The 20826-nt window shown below is 36.4% G+C and overlaps 1 protein-coding gene and 1 long non-coding RNA gene across 8 annotated transcripts in view; one reads left to right on the top strand and one right to left on the bottom strand.

The window, feature by feature from the left end:
- Positions 1-20826, bottom strand: part of DNM3 (dynamin 3) — a 515120-nt gene that overhangs the window by 231943 nt on the left and 262351 nt on the right. The gene's annotated exons all lie outside the window — the stretch shown is intronic.
- Positions 14367-20574, top strand: LOC142869596 (uncharacterized). The gene is made up of 3 exons (XR_012918192.1): positions 14367-16788; positions 18349-18461; positions 20073-20574. It is a non-coding gene; the product is annotated as an uncharacterized LOC142869596 (long non-coding RNA).

Genomic DNA, 20826 nt, shown 5'->3' with positions numbered 1-20826 from the left:
TAGTCCCAGCTACTTGGGAGGCTAAGGCAGGAGGATCGCTTGAGCCCAGGAGTTTGAGGTTGCTGTGAGCTAGGCTGACGCCACGGCACTCACTCTAGCCTGGGCAACAAAGTGAGACTCTGTCTCAAAAAAAAAAAAAAAAAAAAAAAATTTGTCTTTATTATGCCCAAAACTGTCAAAATTTTAAATTCTTTGTTTCTGAAAACAAACTCCACAAGATCTTTTACATATATATGTGTGTGTATATGTTTGTGTGTGTGTACATACATATACGTGTGTGTGTGTATGTGTGTGTATGTGTGTGTATATAGTTTATGTATGGATTTTAAATCTGGAATTTAAGATTTTATTATTAGTTTTCTTCTATTGACTAGAAATATTTTTTTAATCAGTAGAAACCTAAGAAGTCCTCTGCTTAGCTTTCAAGGCCCTCCATCGTCTGATCCCACTGTTTATCCAAACTTGTTTCCCTCCCTTCCCACTGCCCACCTTCTGTTCTAGACAGGACATCTTGGATTTTCTACAGCCTATCAAGGTCTACCTTCTCCTCTAAGAAGCCTTTGCTGGTACATCCTGACCCCACACTCCATGCCCATCAAGGTGCCCCTCAGTTCTTAACCCACATCTCCTCCTACTCTGCTCCTCACCTCCTCACTCAAGCCCCTCTGGCCTCCAGGCACACTCTTGTCTTAGGGCCTTCGCACATGCCATTCCCCCATCTGAAACACTCTTCCCCAGCAATCTGCATGTTCACTTCCTCACAGTTTGCAAATATTACTTCAAATACCACCTTTCCTAATCACTCTATTTAACATTGGAACTACATTCCCAGATTTTCTGTTTCTTCTCCCCACTATACGTTTTTCTATTGCACTAGATTGCCATGCAGGCAGGAATTTTTGTTTTATTAACTGCTATACTCCTGGTTCCTAGAAGTCTGGCACATAGTAAGTGCTCTATATATCTGCTGAATAAATTAAGTGAATTTACTGAATATTAACTACAGTCATCCCTTGGTATCTGTGGGGGATGGTTTCCAGGACCTCCCATGGATACCAAAATCTAAAGATGCTCAAGTCCCTGATGTAAAATAGCTTCGTATTTGCATATAATCTACACACATCTTCCTGCATACTTTAAATCATCTCTAGATTATTTATAATACATAATACAATGTAAATGCTATGTAAATAGTTGTTATCGTGTACTGTTAAAGTAATAATGACAAGAAAAATATCTGTACATGTTCAGTACAGCTGAAATTTTTTAAAATATTTTCAATCCATGGTTTGTTGAATCCACAGAAATGGAACTGAGGGACACAGAGGGCCGGCTGTATACTTAAGTGCTTGATAAGCATAAATATTAAATGAATTCCCTGAAATCTATGTTCTAAGTGCTTGATAAGTATTATCTTATTTAATCTTCATAGCAGTCTATGACAAAGGTTCTATTATCATCCCAATTTTGCAGATGGAAAAACATTACACAGAGTGACTTAACTATAGTTAAGTGACTAGTAAGTGGCAGTTTTGTGAATCAAGTCCTCTTACTACAAAAGGGCAATTTTTTGGTACCTTGTATGTCTTTTAACTTCCTCTAAGTGATCTTATATCCATTCTATCCTTACCATAGACTACTGGCCAATTGCTGCAAAGACCGATTTATTTACAGTATACAATCTCTTTCTAAAAAGATTTTGAGGCAGTTAGCTTTAGATATTATTTTTCTCTTCCCAGAAAAAGAAGAGGAGGTGGAGGAGGAGGAGGGGGAGGAGAAGGAGGAGAAAAAGAAAAGAGTAAAGAAAACCTACAGTACATTATAACAATGACCAACCAATATTAGAGAAAAGAAACAGAGACTTGGCTCTAGTGTCTCTCTAGAAGTTATCAGCTACAAAAAACAGCCTGAATTGTCTGGAACATGAAAATAAGTCTAGGTACTTAAAACCAAGAAGATTTCAAAACTATGAATTGCAGGCACCTAGAAGCCCATGGTCTATTAGTTCCACAGAGCCTGGTCTAGGGGCAGGATGAGGTGAGGATGAGGCAGAAGGTTTGGTTCAGAAGTTGTCAGTGGAAACAATGACGCCAGTGGAGGCTAAGGAGCTGACACACACACCATACACGCTGGCGGCATCATGCTGAATTTTTACAGCCAACAGTGGTTCTTATCAGGTGGTGCCCATGCTGTCCTGGTCGTTAAGCATCTTGAAAATCATACCTGAAGCCAACCCTTTTGATGTTCAAAGATTTTACAGATTAATCCATATGATCCTCATAACCACCCTATGAAGTAGAAACTCTTATCATTATCCTCCTTTTACAGATGAAAAGAGTCATGAATGATAAGTCACGTAGCAAAGCAAGTGGGAAAGTTGGACACCCTCTGGGGCCTAGCTCCACAGTCTCTGCCCTCAGCCGCCACACTTTGCTGCCTAACAACAACAATAAAAACTGATTTAGCATTATCTAAACAGACCGTGGAATATGTTTAGATAAACCTGAACATGTGTAACTGTGTATTTATCCAAAAGATTAAAATCATTATCATTCTTCTTAACAACTGCTTTTGCCCTCTTAGTCATCCCAAGCAAACTCTTTGAAGGTATGAATTTTGTATTTTTTACTTTTGTATTTCCAGCACAGAGTCAAATAGCATAGGGATCTGACAAATATTTATGGAGTAAATGAAAGAATAAATGAATGCAGTGATTGGACATTTATTTGTACATCTCAACTGAAAAATGGCACTTTCCAAAGATATAAAGCCCTTTAGCTATGAGTGTAGGCTTAGGTAAATTATGTATTAAGTGTAGCCAGCTAAAAGTTTTCAGATTAGAAGTTAAGATAAATAAAAGAACAACAGAAAACAAAAGTCTAAGCACCATATTAAATAAGTATATAAAATAAACCTTAATTAACTCAGCCTTTCTTCACCATAAAGTAGGAGGGAAATCAAGGTATAGAAGGAAAAGTTTTAATCTACTTAAGTATATGATTAACTTAATTTTATAATCCTGATCACAGATTTTTTTCAAAGCCCATTCCCTGCTGAATTCAGAAATGCATGTCTGTTACTCCTAGACCTGGGTATGTATGGTCTGGGTATGTTATGTTTATTAAAGGAAAATCACAATGTGAATGATCACCCTTTATGTTTCGAATGTTAACATTTTCATTAGCTGTAACACTCTTAATCTTAATCAGTGTATGCCTTGTTAAATGCCAACCTCATAACACACTTAAACTGTCTAAGGGTCACTATACAGAACTAAGAAAGAACCTCCAGAATATTTTTCTGAAAATAAAAGCAGTTCAACCTTTCTCTTGCCATCTACTCCACCTATATACCTTTCCATATACGGAGTTTTAAATAGCTATATTGAAGTACTAGGTTAAAATTCTCCCATCTCTAAAAGGGATGATCTAAAACTAACTAAAAAAAAAAAAAAAAAAAAAAAGAGGTTTTTTTCCTTCTTCCTTCCCTCTCCTCATTCTCAAAATAATGTCTGCCTACCAAAGACTTGAATGAGACTTTCGTTTTAATTTCAACTGAAGCAAATGTTATAGTTGCATTACTACACTGCATCAACAGGAAGCAAAATTACTCATCCATTCCACTGAGATATCTAATACTAGAAGATTCAACACATTTTTCTTCTGTCTTAAAGGATTCTATGCGATAGGATTAGATTTCGCAAATTCCAAAATGCATTTATGATATGGGATTTAAAATTTGAATCCCTTTGCCATTCACTTTAGTTTTAAACAGCTTGTTTATCTCCCTCCTGCTCGCACAAAGTTCAGTGCAGAAATAGAAACCAGATTTCTTTATGTAGTGAATATCATGTGGTTTCCACATTTCTTCTGGCAGTAGGTTCCCAGCAGACATTCATCTAAAAAATTCCTCCTTGAGTGATTTTTAAGTAAGATGGCATCTGTAGTATTTTGTGGCACATTATAAACATACTCTCAAATGCACTACAAATGGCCTATACATTGTGGCATTCTATGGTGCATTTTTAAAGTCTTTATATAGGTAAATAAAGATTATGTAATGTAATCTAGGAAGGTTATTTTTAGTGGTCTTGATGCTTAAGAAAAAAGTCCTTTTTGACTCTTTCCATTTAGGAAAATCTTAAATTGATCAATACGTGTTTATTCACCTGATTCCCTTTGGGGAACCACTATGGGCATAAATAGAAACTATAGGCATGACCCCTGCCCTCAAGAAGCTTATAATCAAGTTAGAAAGATATCTTTCTGGTCAAACAATAGTTTAAGAAGAACTAGCAGAGTACAGGCAACAAATGGATGACAGAATGGAATGGACAATGAGGTCTATATGAGTTATCTGGAAATATATGGCATACAATATTCTTTGCAGCCATGGGAAAGCCGAGTTAAAATAAAAGTATAATTGATCTATAGCTCTACCATTCTCTCTCTTCCTTTCTGAATGTTTATTGTAATGTTTACAAAAAGTCAGAAGCCACTGGCTCTTAGAAGAATTATTTTAAAGGTCACATGGAAGTATAAAAGCAATTTAATTTAGCTTGGGAGCCATTTGTTTTTAAGCAATGCACACATAGGGTTAAATTCATCTGATTGAAAATTTGAGGAGAAGAAACAAAATCTTTTTTTTTTTTTTTTTTTTTTTTTTTTTTTTTGAGACAGAGTCTCGCTTTGTTGCCCAGGCTAGAGTGAGTGCCGTGGCGTCAGCCTAGCTCACAGCAACCTCAAACTCCTGGGCTCGAGCGATCCTTCTGCCTCAGCCTCCCGGGTAGCTGGGACTACAGGCATGCGCCACCATGCCCGGCTAATTTTTTTATATATATATCAGTTGGCCAATTAATTTCTTTCTATTTATAGTAGAGACGGGGTCTCGCTCTTGCTCAGGCTGGTTTTGAACTCCTGACCTTGAGCAATCCGCCCGCCTCGGCCTCCCAAGAGCTAGGATTACAGGCGTGAGCCACAGCGCCCGGCCAGAAACAAAATCTTATTAAATAATCTAACACATATTTTTATATAGCTCAATTTCAACTCCATGTTCTGAAAAAGAAACAAGAAGAATAGAGGCTGGAGAGAAGAGGGGCGAGTTACAGAAAGTCTCACATTGGGCAGAGGAAAGGTTGAGAGGGAAAACAGGATGGTGGAAAAGAAGAGGAGAAGAAAGGAACAAAAATAATGAAAAAGCCTATTTTGCTGAATGCTTTTTGATGACTTGTTGAAGATTAACACATATCACATCACTGGCTTTTGACAAACAAACCAGTTTAATTAATATTCTCTGCTCCTCCTCTTTTTAAATGGTCAGAGGCCCCACAAAAGTCACCAATGGTGGAGAGGGTCTTTGCTACAGCATAATAGCCACCTGCTACAAGGCACTGCCGGGACAGTTATCCAAACTGCTGCGGTATGAACCGTTGCAGAATGTTTTCAAAAGCATCCCAATTTATCTTATTCATATCTTTGAATCAGGCCTCCCAACCACCTCGAACGTAGACATCTTTATACCACTTGACAAATGAGAAAACGGCAGGGATGAACTTGAACCAATCAATTCTGGTGCTTCTCTGATATCTCACTTGAATTTAAGAAAGCAAAGGTTTCATTTAACTAGAAGAAGTGGAATTTGTTCAAGACAGATGAAATTTCAAAATTAAATTTAACTAATTAAATCTGTACAAACACTAAATCACCAAACATCTTCTGCTCCAGGCACTGAAAGACATGGCTTTAGAGTTTTGACTATGAATAATTCAAAACTTCTATTTCACAACCACACCATATATTGGTAAACAAAGGGAACTACATTATGAAAATTACCTTATGTTGTTAAAATAGTTTTTAAAATGGCCTCTCCAAACAATTTCTGTCAGCATGTACATGCCCAAAAAATTCACTGAAACTCTTCTGTATTAAATGTGAAGGGGACGTGTACCGTGGGAATGGCAGTTTTAAGTGAAGAATTTGATATGCTCCAAAAACTTTGCATATACACACATCGGACAAATGCATTGAAAGCGATATAGTACAGGAATGCAACACAAGTGGCATTCACCTAAATTAGTCTGAATCCCCAACATACAATCTAAACAAAATCAAATTAAACAACCATAAAATAGTTGGAGTTGACATTAACTGAAACTGGATCCAACCTAACCAGCACTATGATAGCATTACTAGGTGACCAATGCCAATTATTTTATGATCTGAAGGCAAATATGAAATTAAAATTAAGGTTGATTTATAAAAAGAACAAAATTTACTGGAAAATCAACTCCTACTAGCTTTCTTGTTCTTTGTTAAAGGTTAAAAAATGAGGGACTTAACTTTCCAAAAATTAACCAATTGAAATACTGAAAACTTCATAGTCTAGAATCATACAAAAAAGAGAAGGAAGTCCACTATCCTCAAACTAGCTTTACTACTAGCAGAAGGCAACTACTTCTGGAAAAATCAAAAGACTCCTTTTATACCACTTATTCTCACTCTTGCTTTCTCTCTTCAGAAAACTTGAAAACAAACAACAATTAGTGAGCTTCTGAGCAGTAACTTCATGAGGGCCCAAAAATGCCTGGGCCGGCAAGTTGACCTCTAAGAATCTACTCAACAGTTGACACACACACTAGCCAGGAAGTACCTGAGGCCATTCCAAGTATTCTCCACGGAGTACAAATCTTTCAAAGAAAAAAAAGTATTTAAAAATCTGCCAGTTCTCCAGCAAAACAAGACATTATTTCAAAAGCAATAGTAATCCATTCTGCCTAAGCCTAATTCCCTCTTGAAAAACCTAAGGTAAAATGGACACAAAGTAAATGGTACTAGAGGAAAACATTTTGTTACAGGGCAGAAGGTTGAGAATAAAGGGATTGTTCCCCAAACAAAACTAAACCAATAGTATACAAAATGTGTGTGTAGCTTTTAAATACAGTGACAACTCTACCTACCTAAAAATCAATACCCTTAAATGTTGTATTTGCAAAATTACAAAGGTATTTCATACCTAATATTTCCTTGTTAACCTTCAACTGTTACACTAAAGCTCTCACAGGAACCATTAAGGAAAAAAGAGACTGAAATGTGCCCACTAAAATTGACTTCTAAGACTACAAAAAACACTGCATGAGCTCAAGGCTTAAAACATATGCTACTTTAAGAAGGGAAAAGAATTTATTTTGGTGTTAATAATTCTCATATAGAGATGATATGGTTTAGTTTAAATATAAATGCATACATGTATTAACACATGGTATATAGTGTATATAATATATAGTATACATAACATGTATGTGCTTACACATACATTCATACATATAAATGCATATATATTTATATTTATCTATCTATCCATATATCTGTAATAAAACCAGATAAACTCAAGGGTGATTGAATTTATCATAAACTCAAAGTTGTGATTGCCTTTTCAAAAAGATTGTCCAAAGGATTGCCTTAAACAGTCAGCTGCCATTAAAGTGGTTTAAAACAATCCTGTTGTCTTTCTTTTAGAATCAAACATTTTATTCTATTTTTATTTATTTCACATACTAATTTATTTACCCAAGGAGATCATAAACACCTTGAGGAAAATAACATACTTTCTTCCTGAGTAGTACTTGCTGTTGCTAAGCTTTGGAACCACCAGGCCTTGAGGGTCAGTACCAAATAAAGGCTGGGTGCCAGGCCTGTTCTAAGCTCTTCTCACACATTAACTCACCTAATCCTCAGAAAACCCCGTTTTACAGATGAGGAAACAAGAGCTCAGAAGAGTTAGGTAGTTTGCCAAGGCTGCATCATAACAAGCTGTGAAGCCAGGACTCAAACCCATGCCGTCTAGCTCCGGGACCTCACACTACACTGTCTCCTGGAGCTTCTGTGCTTCATCTGTAACCATGGAGAAATCCTACCTTCCAGCATTATTGGTTTAAATGATATTACATGTGAAAAACACTAACATGGGGGCTGGCATAAAATAAGTTCTCAAAAAAAAAAGTATCAAAGAAATAAAACCACCCTCTAAAAGCATAAAACAGAATATATTCCTTTGTCTATAGTTTTTGTACCACAGTCCTGAGTGGCACTGAGGTGATACAATATGATTCTGTGTGACAAATTGGACCCATTTTTGGTTCATTAATTACTAAAATAATATAAGTGTTTATGAAGAAATGTGCTTAATACTCATTTACAACATGTAAATAACCTTTCAACATAAACCAATTTATATGCCAAGCGATTTTTTTCGAATGTCAGAGTAAAGCAAATTCCCATAGTGGCATGAATGCAAGTATTTCAATTCTCTGGAGACTGAACAGAATTGAGAAGCCAGTTAAAGTGTCTGTAACATACACAACTAAATAGACTTATGTTGGATCAAACTCTTTTAGAAATTCATGTAATTTGGGTTTCCCAATTTGCACATACCAGAGGATTAAAATCCTAAAATAAAGACAACATGCTTTGTATTATACAAGTATGCCTATCATTACTAGAAAACTTGGAGCTTCTAAAATGACCTACTGCATAACTGCTGGTATTCTTGGTAAAGCAAAAAGCTTCCCTTCACACACATAATTCATCACAGCCAATATGTTTAACTTGCGTCTCCATCCACAGAAAGGGTACTTCCTCTACCCCTTAAAAAAAGTGCTTTCTGAGTCTTTAGGTGACTCACATACAGATTTTTTTTTTTTTTGAGATTTCATACATGTTCATTTCTGAGTCGCACTAAGGAAATAAAACATTGATGATGACAAAAGACATCAAGAGTCAAGATTCTAAAATTGTCAGGGACCCGATGATACCAAGTTTCTCTTGTCCAAGTGAGCCAGTACTCATTTTAAAGTCAGATTGTGAGGTGGAATTCAACGGAGTTCACAGCACATAGCTTTTGGATGACACTCTCCCGCTTTGAGGGTGGAAGCAGGAAGCAGACTGCATTCCTAGTATGCTCTCACTTAAAACCTGCCTGAAAGGGCCAGATTTGCTAATTCATTTATCTTGCCTTCCCCTAAAGATTTCAAGACAGTGCTTCAAATTTTACTGGAGTCATAAGTCATATTTTATTTTACTGTGACTGGTATTCAATAAAGCCAGAGTTTCCAAGGTTTGCCTGCTGAATGTATTACGTTACTGAAAATAAAAATGGCTGCTGTGCACGCCAGTGGTTAGTAAAGCTCAAAGACGTAACATTATCTCTCTCAATTGATTTGAGTAAAGAATGCTCATAAAATATATACTGCTTTTGGTTAGGAACTGATTTCTAAATAAACAGACTCAGCAATGGAAATTTTAGAGACAGGCAAAACAAAGCATGCATTTGTAAATGTACGTTTTTAAAATCGATTCTCTCACAATCTGTGTCTTTTGCAAGCTTTCTGAAGATTGTAAAATCAGTTGCTTTAAATTTATGATTTATAGCTGTTCTAATTTAACTTCTTTTTCAGTCATTGAAGGAAAATCTCTTAGCTCCTCTGGAACATTCCTCCTCTATTTTACAGAGACGCTGCGTCGCTACCTAAGAAGGTGCTTCACTGCAGTGATTTGAAGGCAGCCATTTGTTTGTGAGCCAAGCAAGGGAAGAAAAGTGGAAAGCTTTGCCACAACAAACCTCCTAGCCTCGTCCTTTCAGCCCTAACAAAATAGGGTAGGAGATTAGAGGACTGCATTGCTTCCAGTAAAAAAAAAAAAAAAAAAAAAAAAGTGCTAATTCACACAACATAAAGCCAAACTAAGTGAGGCTATCTTCCCTACTTTGCAATGAACTGAGGTCAAGTAGATTTTTATCTCAGCTACAAACTGGGAAGGAGAAAACAGCAAGAAAGGAAACACCACAACTTGGTTAGATCCTGCTTTTCACACAAGATTGTATGACGGATAGCTGTACAGGATGCTTCCAGATTAGAAGGCAAAAATATGCAAGGAAATATGGTTGACCCACTGTTCACATTTATTTCAAAAAGAATATTTCAACCTGGTACATAGTTGCAGTACACATAAATAAATGTTAAAATAGCACTATGTTTTCCATTTAAGATAAAAAATAAGACAGCTTTAATTTTGAGTTATTAGCATGATAGAGGTTTGATCAGAAGCTACCCACATACCGTGTAGCTTTTACTCCTCTTTCAACACTTTACTGAATGGTCAACTATGGGCTAATCAAACAAAATATAAAGATATTGTCCCTGCCTTCAATTAACATATATTCTAACTAGGAAAAAAATTTAAACATGTGAAATACAATTAGTACAGTTAACATTTCAGTACAAAACTATGAAAGGGCAGCAGATAATTGACATTTTCATAACAGGAAATACAAGTGCTATAAGAAGCCAGGGGAAAAAACTTGTCTCTGTAGGCTGACAATATGCTTCTGAGCACAGGTATTGAGTTAGAAAAAACCTGAGTTCTGTCATTCACTATAATGTCATGAAGTACTATGCTAAACCTCTCTGAGCCTTGATTTCACCATCATTACAATGGGAATGATAATATCTATTCTATAGGGTTCTCATAAGCAACTAATACATTATATGTGAAAGGATTTTGTAATCTGTAAAGAAGCTATAAAATGATTGCTGAGACGGTGGTAAAGGAATTATGCCAAACTGTTACCATTAATGTGGGAAGACAGAAAGGGTTACCAGGTTGGGAGGGATGATGATTAACTTTCTCTTTATGTACTTCTCTGTGATTTGAACTTTATAATTACTGTGTATTAATCTTGTAACAAAAATATTTAAAGCTATATAAATATTAGCAGACATATGCACACTGGATATCTCAAAATACTTGTAAACACTAGTAACCCTGCTCCTATGTAAGTACACAGAAATTAGCTTCAGTCCTGATTTCAATTTGAGAATTTCTAAAGTCATAAAAATTTGCCGAGCTTGGAAATGGATAACTGATTCAAAAAGCATTTCCTTTCCATATCATTTTGAAATAGGGCAAATTTTGTAGTCCCTCAAAACCATCTATCGATTCAATAATCACTTTGGTCACCAACTTTTGAAATAAGCAAATTAAGTAATTTTAGTTCCTCAAAGTCCAGTCTTTGTAATGCCTAACTTTGCTTTCCAAGGCCCAACGCACTTCAAGGATTGAACTGATAACTTTACAGACACAGGAAAAGTCATCAAGCCACTTCTAAATCAATGCCAGGGACTTTCCATAGCAGCATGACAGACTTTTTAGAACGAATTTGGTCACTGATTAGTATTCCTAACATTATATACAAGTGTGAGCTCTTTGAGGGCAGGACTCAGATCCTGATCTTCACATGCAGAGTTCCTGGTATTGAGACTGGCATATGAGTAGGCAGGAATAAGCATTTGTTCAAGGAAAGACAGCTCTAAAACACTTTAGTCACTGGAAGCCCAAGGAGATGAACAAATATTCTAAGGCTGCAGTCCCCAAGCCCCAGGCCGGAGACTAGGTGGGTCTGTGGCCTATTAGGAGCTAGGCCACACAGCAGGGGGTGAGCAGCAGGCCAGGGACGAAGCTTCGTCTGTATGTACAGCCGCTCCCCATCACTCACACCACTGCCTGAGCTCCACCTTCTGTCAGATCAGTGCCAGCATTACATTGCCACAGAGCAAGAACCCTACTATAAACTGCACATGCGAGGACCTAGGTCGCGTGCCCCTCGTGAGAATCTAATGCCTGATGGTCTGAGGTGGAGCTGAGCTGGTGCTAGCGCTGGGGAGCGGCTGCAAGTACAGATGATCATTAGCAGAGAGGTTTGACCGCACAGTAAATGTGATGCACTTGAGTCATCCTGAACCATCCTCACCCACCTCCATCCATGGAAAAATTGTCTTCCATGAAACTGGTCCCTGGTGTTTGGGAACTGCTGTTCTAAGGGGAATACAACCTTCATAGCTGTTTCTGGAGAAAATCACTTAAGATGTTTCAAAAACGGTAAAGATAAGAATAAATTTAAGTTTCTTGATTAAAACACCAAAAAAGCCCTATCTGGCGTAGGTAGAACCATTTGAGAGAGTATAGATGTACGAACTAAGATGAAATCATAGTGCAGTCTGATCAGAACCACCTTTTATTTGCTTTAACAAAAATTTCCAAGGCGTGTTTCATTGATACAAATAGAAGTGGGCAGAGGAGAGGTATTCACTGTCTGCTGCAGAAGCAGACCTACACCTGGACTGCTGGACTCCCGGCTGGCTACTGGCTCATCTGCTCATGGCTTCTCTGTGATGATTTAATGTGAGTAAACATATAGACACTGTCAAAAGGATGGAGTTGGTACCCACATGTAACAAGACTATTAGATCGTATTTAGTCACAGTTAACATTATTTCCAGTAATATGTGAGCAGTGGCACGAAAAAAGGGAGTTGAGTCATACTGGGCTTGCTCAAGCACTATGGAACAGGCCTACGGACACAATTACGGACGCAAAAGTGCAGTGATATGAAGTCATTCTTCTGATTTTTATCAATGGCTTAAATCTCTCGATGTACCTAATGCTAACCTCTTTGTTCCATCCTCAGGCACTGGATAATTCAGTTTTATATTGTACAATCTTCCTCACAAGATAACCAGGGCTAATCAAAACTTTCCAACTCTTTAGTGGTACATTACTTTAAGAGAAGCTATTTTATGAAAAGCGAATGTTTTAAGGCAGTTCCCACTTAAAGCCTTTTGAAATATTCAACCCACCATTTATAAAAGAGGTATATTTTTGTACTTCTAAAAAGTACTGCAGAAGGCCAGTAGAAATTAATTGTTTTGGCTGTAATTATTTAAAGAATGCTAAGTTTCTTGGTTTGGTTAGTCAAATTAAATCTGAAAACTACCTAGAAATTTTCTCACATTTTGATCTCTGGAAAGGCAATTCATCAAGCTCGTGTTTGAGGCAGCTCTAAATTTAATTAGAATTCTGTGGAGGGAAAGTCAGAGAACTGTATATTCAGAATATTCAACAGTATAAATAATTGAAAACAGCCACAACAGGGGGGGAAAAAAGTAGATACCAGTGGGCTGTTATCTTATAACCTTTGGTCAAGCGGTACTTGGCAAATTTCAACAGTGTTAGTTAACCAAAGATAAAACTAGACAGCAGAGCAACATGAAAACAAAAGCACTAAAACAGAATCAGAAATTACCAGTGAAAGACAACGATATACCTAATAGCACGGATCTACCAGAGGCAATTTGTTGGGAGACCAGAGTCGTTACTTCATAGTGGATTCTTGAAATCCAAATTTTAAAGTTTCTTTAGGTCAAGCTATAGCACAGCTTTCAGGGAGCCAGCCAAAATAGCTGAGGGAAACTAGGAAGGGCACATGTGGAACTAATTACTCATGTAGAGGCCATGACAAAGAACATTTCTCCAGACTTTTCATGGGGGCTTCACTTTCAGGAAGTTGCTATAATTACTGTTCAAGTCTAGAGCAGCCTGCAAGCCGCTGACAGATCCAAGAGACAAGAAGGAGAAGGGAGGGGGAGACAGAGAGAGAGAGAGAGGGAGGGAGAGTGGGAGGGAGAGAGTGGGAGAGGGAAGAAGGGAGAGTGGGGGAGGGAAGGAGGGAGAGTGGGGGAGGGAAGGAGAGAGGGGGGAAGAGAGAGAGAGACAGAGACAGACAGAAAATTATCTGCCCTTTTTGAGGAGTGAAATACCAGAAAATAAAGTACCACAGGGAAGCTCAAAAAGGTTTCCAAATGAGCTCTGCCTTTCAGTGTTCAACTTTCTGTTTACTATTTTATCTATCCTCTATCTTAAAATTACTTCTCTAGCCTGGGTCGGACAGTAAATTTGTACTTCTACACTAGCTCACTTTCAGTTGGCCACAGCAGAACTGTACATCTTGACTCTTTTTTTACAGCTTTTCCATACTGGGGCCCACTTCCTGCCCAGTTGAGGAAAAAAATCTGGCCTGAAGATGAAATGACTGCTTAACATTACACTAAAACATCTGGTACCATTTTATGCACAGACCCATGTCTGAGAGCAGGCGATTCTAGCGGTCTCTCCAGCGGCACAGCGCATACCCAAACCTCCCCAGGGTGACATCATCCCATATATGGACTCTCCAGCCCAGCCCTCCCCCTTTTCCTGGTCCTAAATTCATTGCCAGTTCCCCAGTCTGCAGCAAATGTGCCACGTCAAGACTGGAAATCACAGCCCTCGAGTGTGTCTCAGTCAGTGCAGCAGAATTCAGGGGGGAAAGGCGAATGCAACCCCTGGTTCAGGAAGGGAGGCTTTTCCCGAGGACCGGGAGAGGATTTCAAGGAAGCTTCTGGAGATCCTGCTCCGTCGCCCCAGTGTTCAGACTACCTGTTCAGGACAATGCCGTTGTACAGTAGTCTGCACATTGGTTAGACTGGGCAAGGCAGAGCAACGCCACGGACTGCTGGGGACAAAATGGGCTGTTTCCAAGGAGAAGACATTTGTTTGCTCCTTTTCTGAGTCTCATATCCAGTGTTTTTCTTCACAGGTTTTGCACACTAGGGACCAAGACGCCCTCGGGGACACCGCCGAGAAAAGACTGCCGGAGGGAAGACCATGGGGTAAGGCCTGGTTGACTGCTCACCTGGTCTGTGACCAGGGTACCTGGGAGGGAAGCCCGTGGTCTGCGTTCACGTGCGAGAGAAACAGAAGTACATGTGTGACGGATAGCCAAGGGCTGAACGTTAAAAGAGCAAGTGTGTGCTATATGCAAGTTACTGTGCTTTTATGCTTTTTGATTTCTGGAGATGGATAATTCAAGTGGTTTCTTAAGTTTAAAGGTTTTCCCACTTCAAAATGAAATATGAGAAAACTCACTCCAGATACTTAAGTACAACCTTACTTAACTACAACGAGGCTAGTTTTGAATTGCTGAAATTAATAATTCAGAGACTTGAAATTCATATGGTTGAGGGCTGTGTGTAACTTTGAACATACCGGGATTAAATCCATTTTGCCCCAAGGTAAAGAATACTTGCTATTTTTTAAATGCTATACAGATCGTGCTTTTCTGAATATTTATTTATATAATATAAATACCAGGAATAATGGTAGCTAACAATAAAAGAAGAACCTCCTAAGTTTTGCCCACCAGACAATGAAGAAGGGACTTGCCCAGAGAGATTTAGGCTCCACAACATACTGAGTTAGCATGTGAATAAACCAGGGAATAGAAACCGCTACCTTTAAATGTCCCAGTATGTGTCTCTGTGTTACATCTTTTAAAAATCTAAGAGTGGTTGATAACTGCTGCTCAGCTAAATCCTCTTTCCTGTATTTTACAATGCCTCTACTTCTCCCAGCATTTAAAATGATAAGGGACTTTGTGTAGAAACCCACTGATAAAAAAAGAATTTGTAAACGAAGGCAGAAGTTTTCTTTGGTCAGTCTCCAGCTGTCCTGGAGGTGAAGGAGGGTGGGAGAGGGGGAGGAAGGTGGGAGGGAAGAAAACCCTGAAGCTGAATGAAATCCCAATAGAGAATAGAGATAGTCTAGATTGCAGTGTGATCTGTGCTGAACTTGAGAGGTAGGTCTCCCTTAAAGAAAGTTCTGAAAAAATGTCACTGCCTCACCCCCAATTCCCTCAACCTCTACTTACTTCCACTACCCCTCAACAATTCTATAATGAAAACATCTGCTCCTTTATAGGCTTTTGTGAAAAATAAATGTAATCTCTTTTGTACTCCTTTAAACTCCATAAAGTTAGAGTGGCTCCTGAACAAATCTTTTCCTAAATTATACATTTTGCAACAATTCAAAAGTTAACACAAATTCTCTTTTGCAAGACAATTTATTACAAAAGGTTCTCCAAGTTTTTCTTTTGTTAAAACAATTTATTTTAAACATTACCCTCTAATCACCCTAAAACTTGTATAAAGAACACGTAAGTATTCCCATCAATTCATGGTTTTTAGTTAAAATATAAACAGGAAGGAGAAATTTAGCTATCTTCACTTAGATGATCTAATAAAGTCACTCTTTCATTTTCTATTTTGACTTAGAGAGTTTCATAGTAACTATTTTTAAAAGAACAAGTGAGATTTAAAAAATCTATATAGATTCTTTTGTATAGGAAAACTAAAGAAAACCTATTAGGTAATTTACAGGAACTTATTTTTTCAAGCAATGTATTTTTACTAATTGAAGAGAAAAGATAGCTACAAGGTACTTTGGCTATGTTTGAGTTTTCTCAAATTTTCTGGTTAACTCTAGAAAAAACTGAATTTCATAACTTGCTTCCATTTAATGTATATTTAATTCAAATTTCTCTCTTCGTGTTACATGGTCTTTTTGTTTCAAAGAAACTAATCCCTACTGGTCCCTCACCTATTTTCTCCCTCAGGATGACTTTTAGCCTGGAGATAGAAGGGGCATGGGGTGCCCCTGGCGTAAGTACAGTAGTAGAAATAGAAGAATTGCATAGTAAAAGGGTAACTAAGGAGCCCTGCAAGTGCTTGGTGAATTCCTAACGATCCATTTTTAAGGTGAACTTTTAGCAAATGTAAAGGAATAGTACTTATTTTTAAATTGCATGAGCTAAATTAAAGATCAAAAGTCAAAGCTCATTTTATAAACCTCTGCTGAATAAAGGCAGCATGGTCATTTACGCACTAGTACATATGCCCACGTTTAGACACGCATATCATAAAACAGCCGAGTCTATCTCCAGGATAATTAGAGTAATGTTCAATTTTATTTTGATATTACTTTATAAGGAGATATACAAATATTTTAGGAATCATGGAATGTATTCCAGAGGAAACTAACCAACAGTGAACATCTTCAACTAAAACTACCCTTGGATATAACGGTAAGTGTAAGTACTAAAATTAAATATTGCACATGGTCATAAAGACAAAACTGTTTGCAGGGTCTTTCCAAACTGGACTTCATAGAAATTTCATAATTATTTTTCATTTCAGCATATGGATGATTGATAAATTAGACTATGCACTGGGTTAAAAAGAACTTTTCCTCCATCTAAGAGAAAGGAAATTCAGAGCCTTAGCTCTTCATTCAACACCATGATTTCTTAATTGGAAGAGGATCAATATAAAACAGTTTACTTACATTTTCAAACCTATTTTTCTTTTAAGTCATAGATCTCAAAATCAAAGAAAGTTTGTTTACAATGAGACAAAGTTTCACAGTGATAACTTTCCTGCATTTAGTCAATAGGCTTAATATCCTTCCTGCTTGGCATTCCGGCTTTCAGCCCAGATAATATGTTTATGTTTTTAAAAGACCAAAATATACTATCTACCCCCACCTCTCGCCTTCAGACCACCCAAGCATTTCACTCTGTGGGAAAGAGTTTAGGCATAAAAATCCTAATGAAAGAATTTCCCCCATTTTTTTGGTTGAAGTCGCAAGCTGTTAAGATATAAAAAGTACAATTTGATAATGTAAAAAAATTCACTCATCCACAAGCATCCATGCTCACTAAAGAGAAGCCCAAACTTTCAATTACGCTGTAAGGTATCTGCTCTTTAAAAACAATTCATTTTACTCTACTCTAACGAGAATAGCCCACCCATCACAATAATGTCCAAATAATAACCAAGAGACCATCACTCAGATATCACGGCTTAAAATAACTAGAAGGTCAGACTTAAACCTGAGACAGGAAATTCCTGAGTTAAGATTGAAACTTTCTAACTTCAAATTCCTTTTTACTTCGGTGTCCTGAAAATTAGATAGATATAAATATTTACCCATTTTCAAAGATCTCTTATTAAGAATTTTTTTTATCAGTTTTAATAAATATAGGTAATGAAGTAAATTAAGGAAAATAATTAAATCTTCATTTTGAATTTCCTGACTTATCATGGTAACCAGTTTCCTGGAGTTGCTTTGGTTTAACTTTACTGCAGAGGACTTAGAAGATAATTCTTTTCTTGCATTTTTTTCCTTAAGAAATAAAAGACAAAAATGAATTAAGGTGTAATAACCATATTAAAAATTACATGGTATGATAATAACATAAGTAGCTCTTTTACATTTTAGCTAGTATTTTAAGTAATAATAAACTAATATTTACCCTGTAGTTTGAGAGATAGAAAAAAAAGTCTTAAAGCATTTTTTAATCTTTCACCTTTTTTAACAAGTTTAGGGGCAGGTTCAACATAACCATGAAGTGTGCATATGCCACATGCTCACTATAATTGTATTTTCAAAATCTATCAGAAACATAAATTGTACAAAAGCCTTATGAGTAGAAAAGTCATTTTCAGCAATATTTTTTTCCTCCCTAAAAAACTGTTATGGTTTTTCTGGCTCAAAATTATTTTTTTATATCTTGCTTTAATAAAACTGCTTCATATTAAAGCATAACATATAAACTCACAAATATTTCTTTTTATTTTTTCAGGTTGCATGCATCATTCCTTTAATTGAGCAGAGTTAACTGGATCAAATAATTTATGGGAAAGGAAAAGCTTTACAGAATTATGATAATTTTTAATTTCTACCAGTATACTCTTTGTAAGTGAATCACTTTATAATTACTTTCTGTTGCACTGAATGCAACAATAAAAAAATAGTGTTTTAAGGTACTTCTTTCTTGCATATCCTGACCTTGTAATTATTTCAATAGCAGCCAAATTTACTCATGTTTTTTATTCTGTCAGAAAAAAAAAAGTTCCTCTACTCTGAAGTGATGGCCAGAAACAGAATCAGAAATTAATTTTCTTGAAAAATTACATAAATACACAGAAAATTGCACTTATCAATTCTTTGTTAAAACATTACCATATCTGATCACTGCATAAAAATTGAGATTTGTAGAAAACTATCATTTTTTTCACAGTCTCTAAAAACAATTTTGCTCTCCATAGAGCTTCGATTCACTATTATCTCAGAATTTTATAATTAAAGATAAATAACAATTTGTTTTCCTTAAAATTCTTTGAAAAAAGAACTTTAAGTATATACTCCTTGGACAATAATGTGTTTTTTTTTGTTGTTGTTGTTGTTTAAGAAATCCTACTTACTGGAATTTTGACTATTGGAATATTTTGATTTTAAAAGAGGAGAACAATTTGTTCAATATCTTTACAGATGTGAATTGATAATTTATATTAAAATAATCAGTAAAATTATTCTCAACTCACCAGAATTAAATTTTATAGCTGCATATTTAACACAATTAGTTCTTTCTTATACAAATTATAAGAAAAATTCCCAAAAGGTCTGGTTTTAATTTTTGGATAATAAACTAATATTCATCCTGCAGTTTGGCTGATCAAAGAAAAATCTATCTTCCAAAATGAATTTGAAAATGAAATTTCCTTTTCTGTGTTTAAGGTACTATTTTGTAACTATATTGTACTATATCCAAAACACATTCTGAGCATCAAAAATGTAACAACCCTTTATCCTTCTGATATTCTTTTTGGCCCTTTTGATTCATGGCATGGCCCTGTAGTTAATTAAGAGGTGGATAACTTAAGCTCACAACTGCCTTTAATTGGATTTTCACATCCATACTTAGAAACGTTGTGTTTAAAAGGAAAATGAGAAATTTGAGTAAGTTATTGTTGTTAAAGATAGTATTGGTAAAAATATATTCCCTTGTAAAATCCCATTATCAAAGCATCAGATACCAAAGTCGGCTGGTTGGATTACCAAATACATTAGGCTCATTAATTATTTTGAAAATGGCTGTCGTTTCCATGTAAATGATAATTTTCTTTTTCATGGGCAAGGTTATGGTACTTATCTACTACAAGAAACATTCATAAACATAGTCTTTATCTGTAACTTCAGTATTAAAATATGCAGTTTTTGCGAAGAGGAAAAACATCTGGTTCAATTACTCTGAACTTTGACTGCATGTGGGCCAGTAACAATATGAATTGGATTTAAGAATGAACCTTGTGTTTAATCTTTTTATTTCCTCAAAATTTTAATGTGAGTTTTCTGTTACACAAATTATCTGTGTTAGCACATTTGGAACGAATGTATAAGTGTACTCTCTGAATAAAGTCAAAAGTCTAACTTGTTTTTAGTTCCATAATGTTTTAATGTTTAATTCTATTGTGTGTTTTTCTCCCTTTCCCCTTACTCTCTAAAATCACCAAATCTGGAAAACAGGCTGATTGTATCTGTCTATGAGCAAAGGAAACCTGAAGGAACCAAGGGCCTGGCTGGACAGAGTTGTCATGTGTCTGCCTGTCTACACTTGCTGTGCAGAACATCCGCTCACCTGTACAGCAGGCACAGACAGGCAGTCACATGACAACCCAGCCTGAATGACACCAGCCATTGAAAGAAAGCAGCCCTCACACCATAGCATCTACACCAAGAGCTACAACCAAAATGAGGGGCTTGGGGGCCTGGGGTTTTTATCTGTTGGTTTAATACTTAACTCGTATGTATTAATATTATTATTTTATTTTGATTCAAATATTAAAACCCACCAAAAGTAAAGTGAGTGGTGCCTATGAAATATAATAAAACCCATTTCTGAAAATGTTCCTGTGCTTTCTATAGTTCTCTTTTCCTAATTGTTGTCAGTAAATCACTACCCTTGACATTTATGATACACAGCTTTGCAGACCCCATAGCAATATAAAACATCAGTATAACAAAACAATAAAACCTCAGTCTGATGGTTGATAAAGAATAAATTATTCTAATATTTTAATCCATAAACTAAGTATAGTTTTCTATATTGTGACTTTTTTTTTAAGTGGGGGTGGCGAGAGAAAGGAGAAGGAAGAATGCATAATATTCGAGAGAATCAAATATTCTGAGTTAATAAACTCTGCCAGTCTGGGTCTGGGTAAAACATGGTGAAAAGCGTATAAATAAATTTCAAAAAAATTTTTCAAATGTATTAAAATAA

The sequence above is a fragment of the Microcebus murinus genome, chromosome 2 (assembly GCF_040939455.1).
Source record: "Microcebus murinus isolate Inina chromosome 2, M.murinus_Inina_mat1.0, whole genome shotgun sequence".
Lineage (NCBI taxonomy): Eukaryota > Metazoa > Chordata > Mammalia > Primates > Cheirogaleidae > Microcebus > Microcebus murinus.
This window is presented reverse-complemented; position numbering and strand designations above follow the sequence as displayed.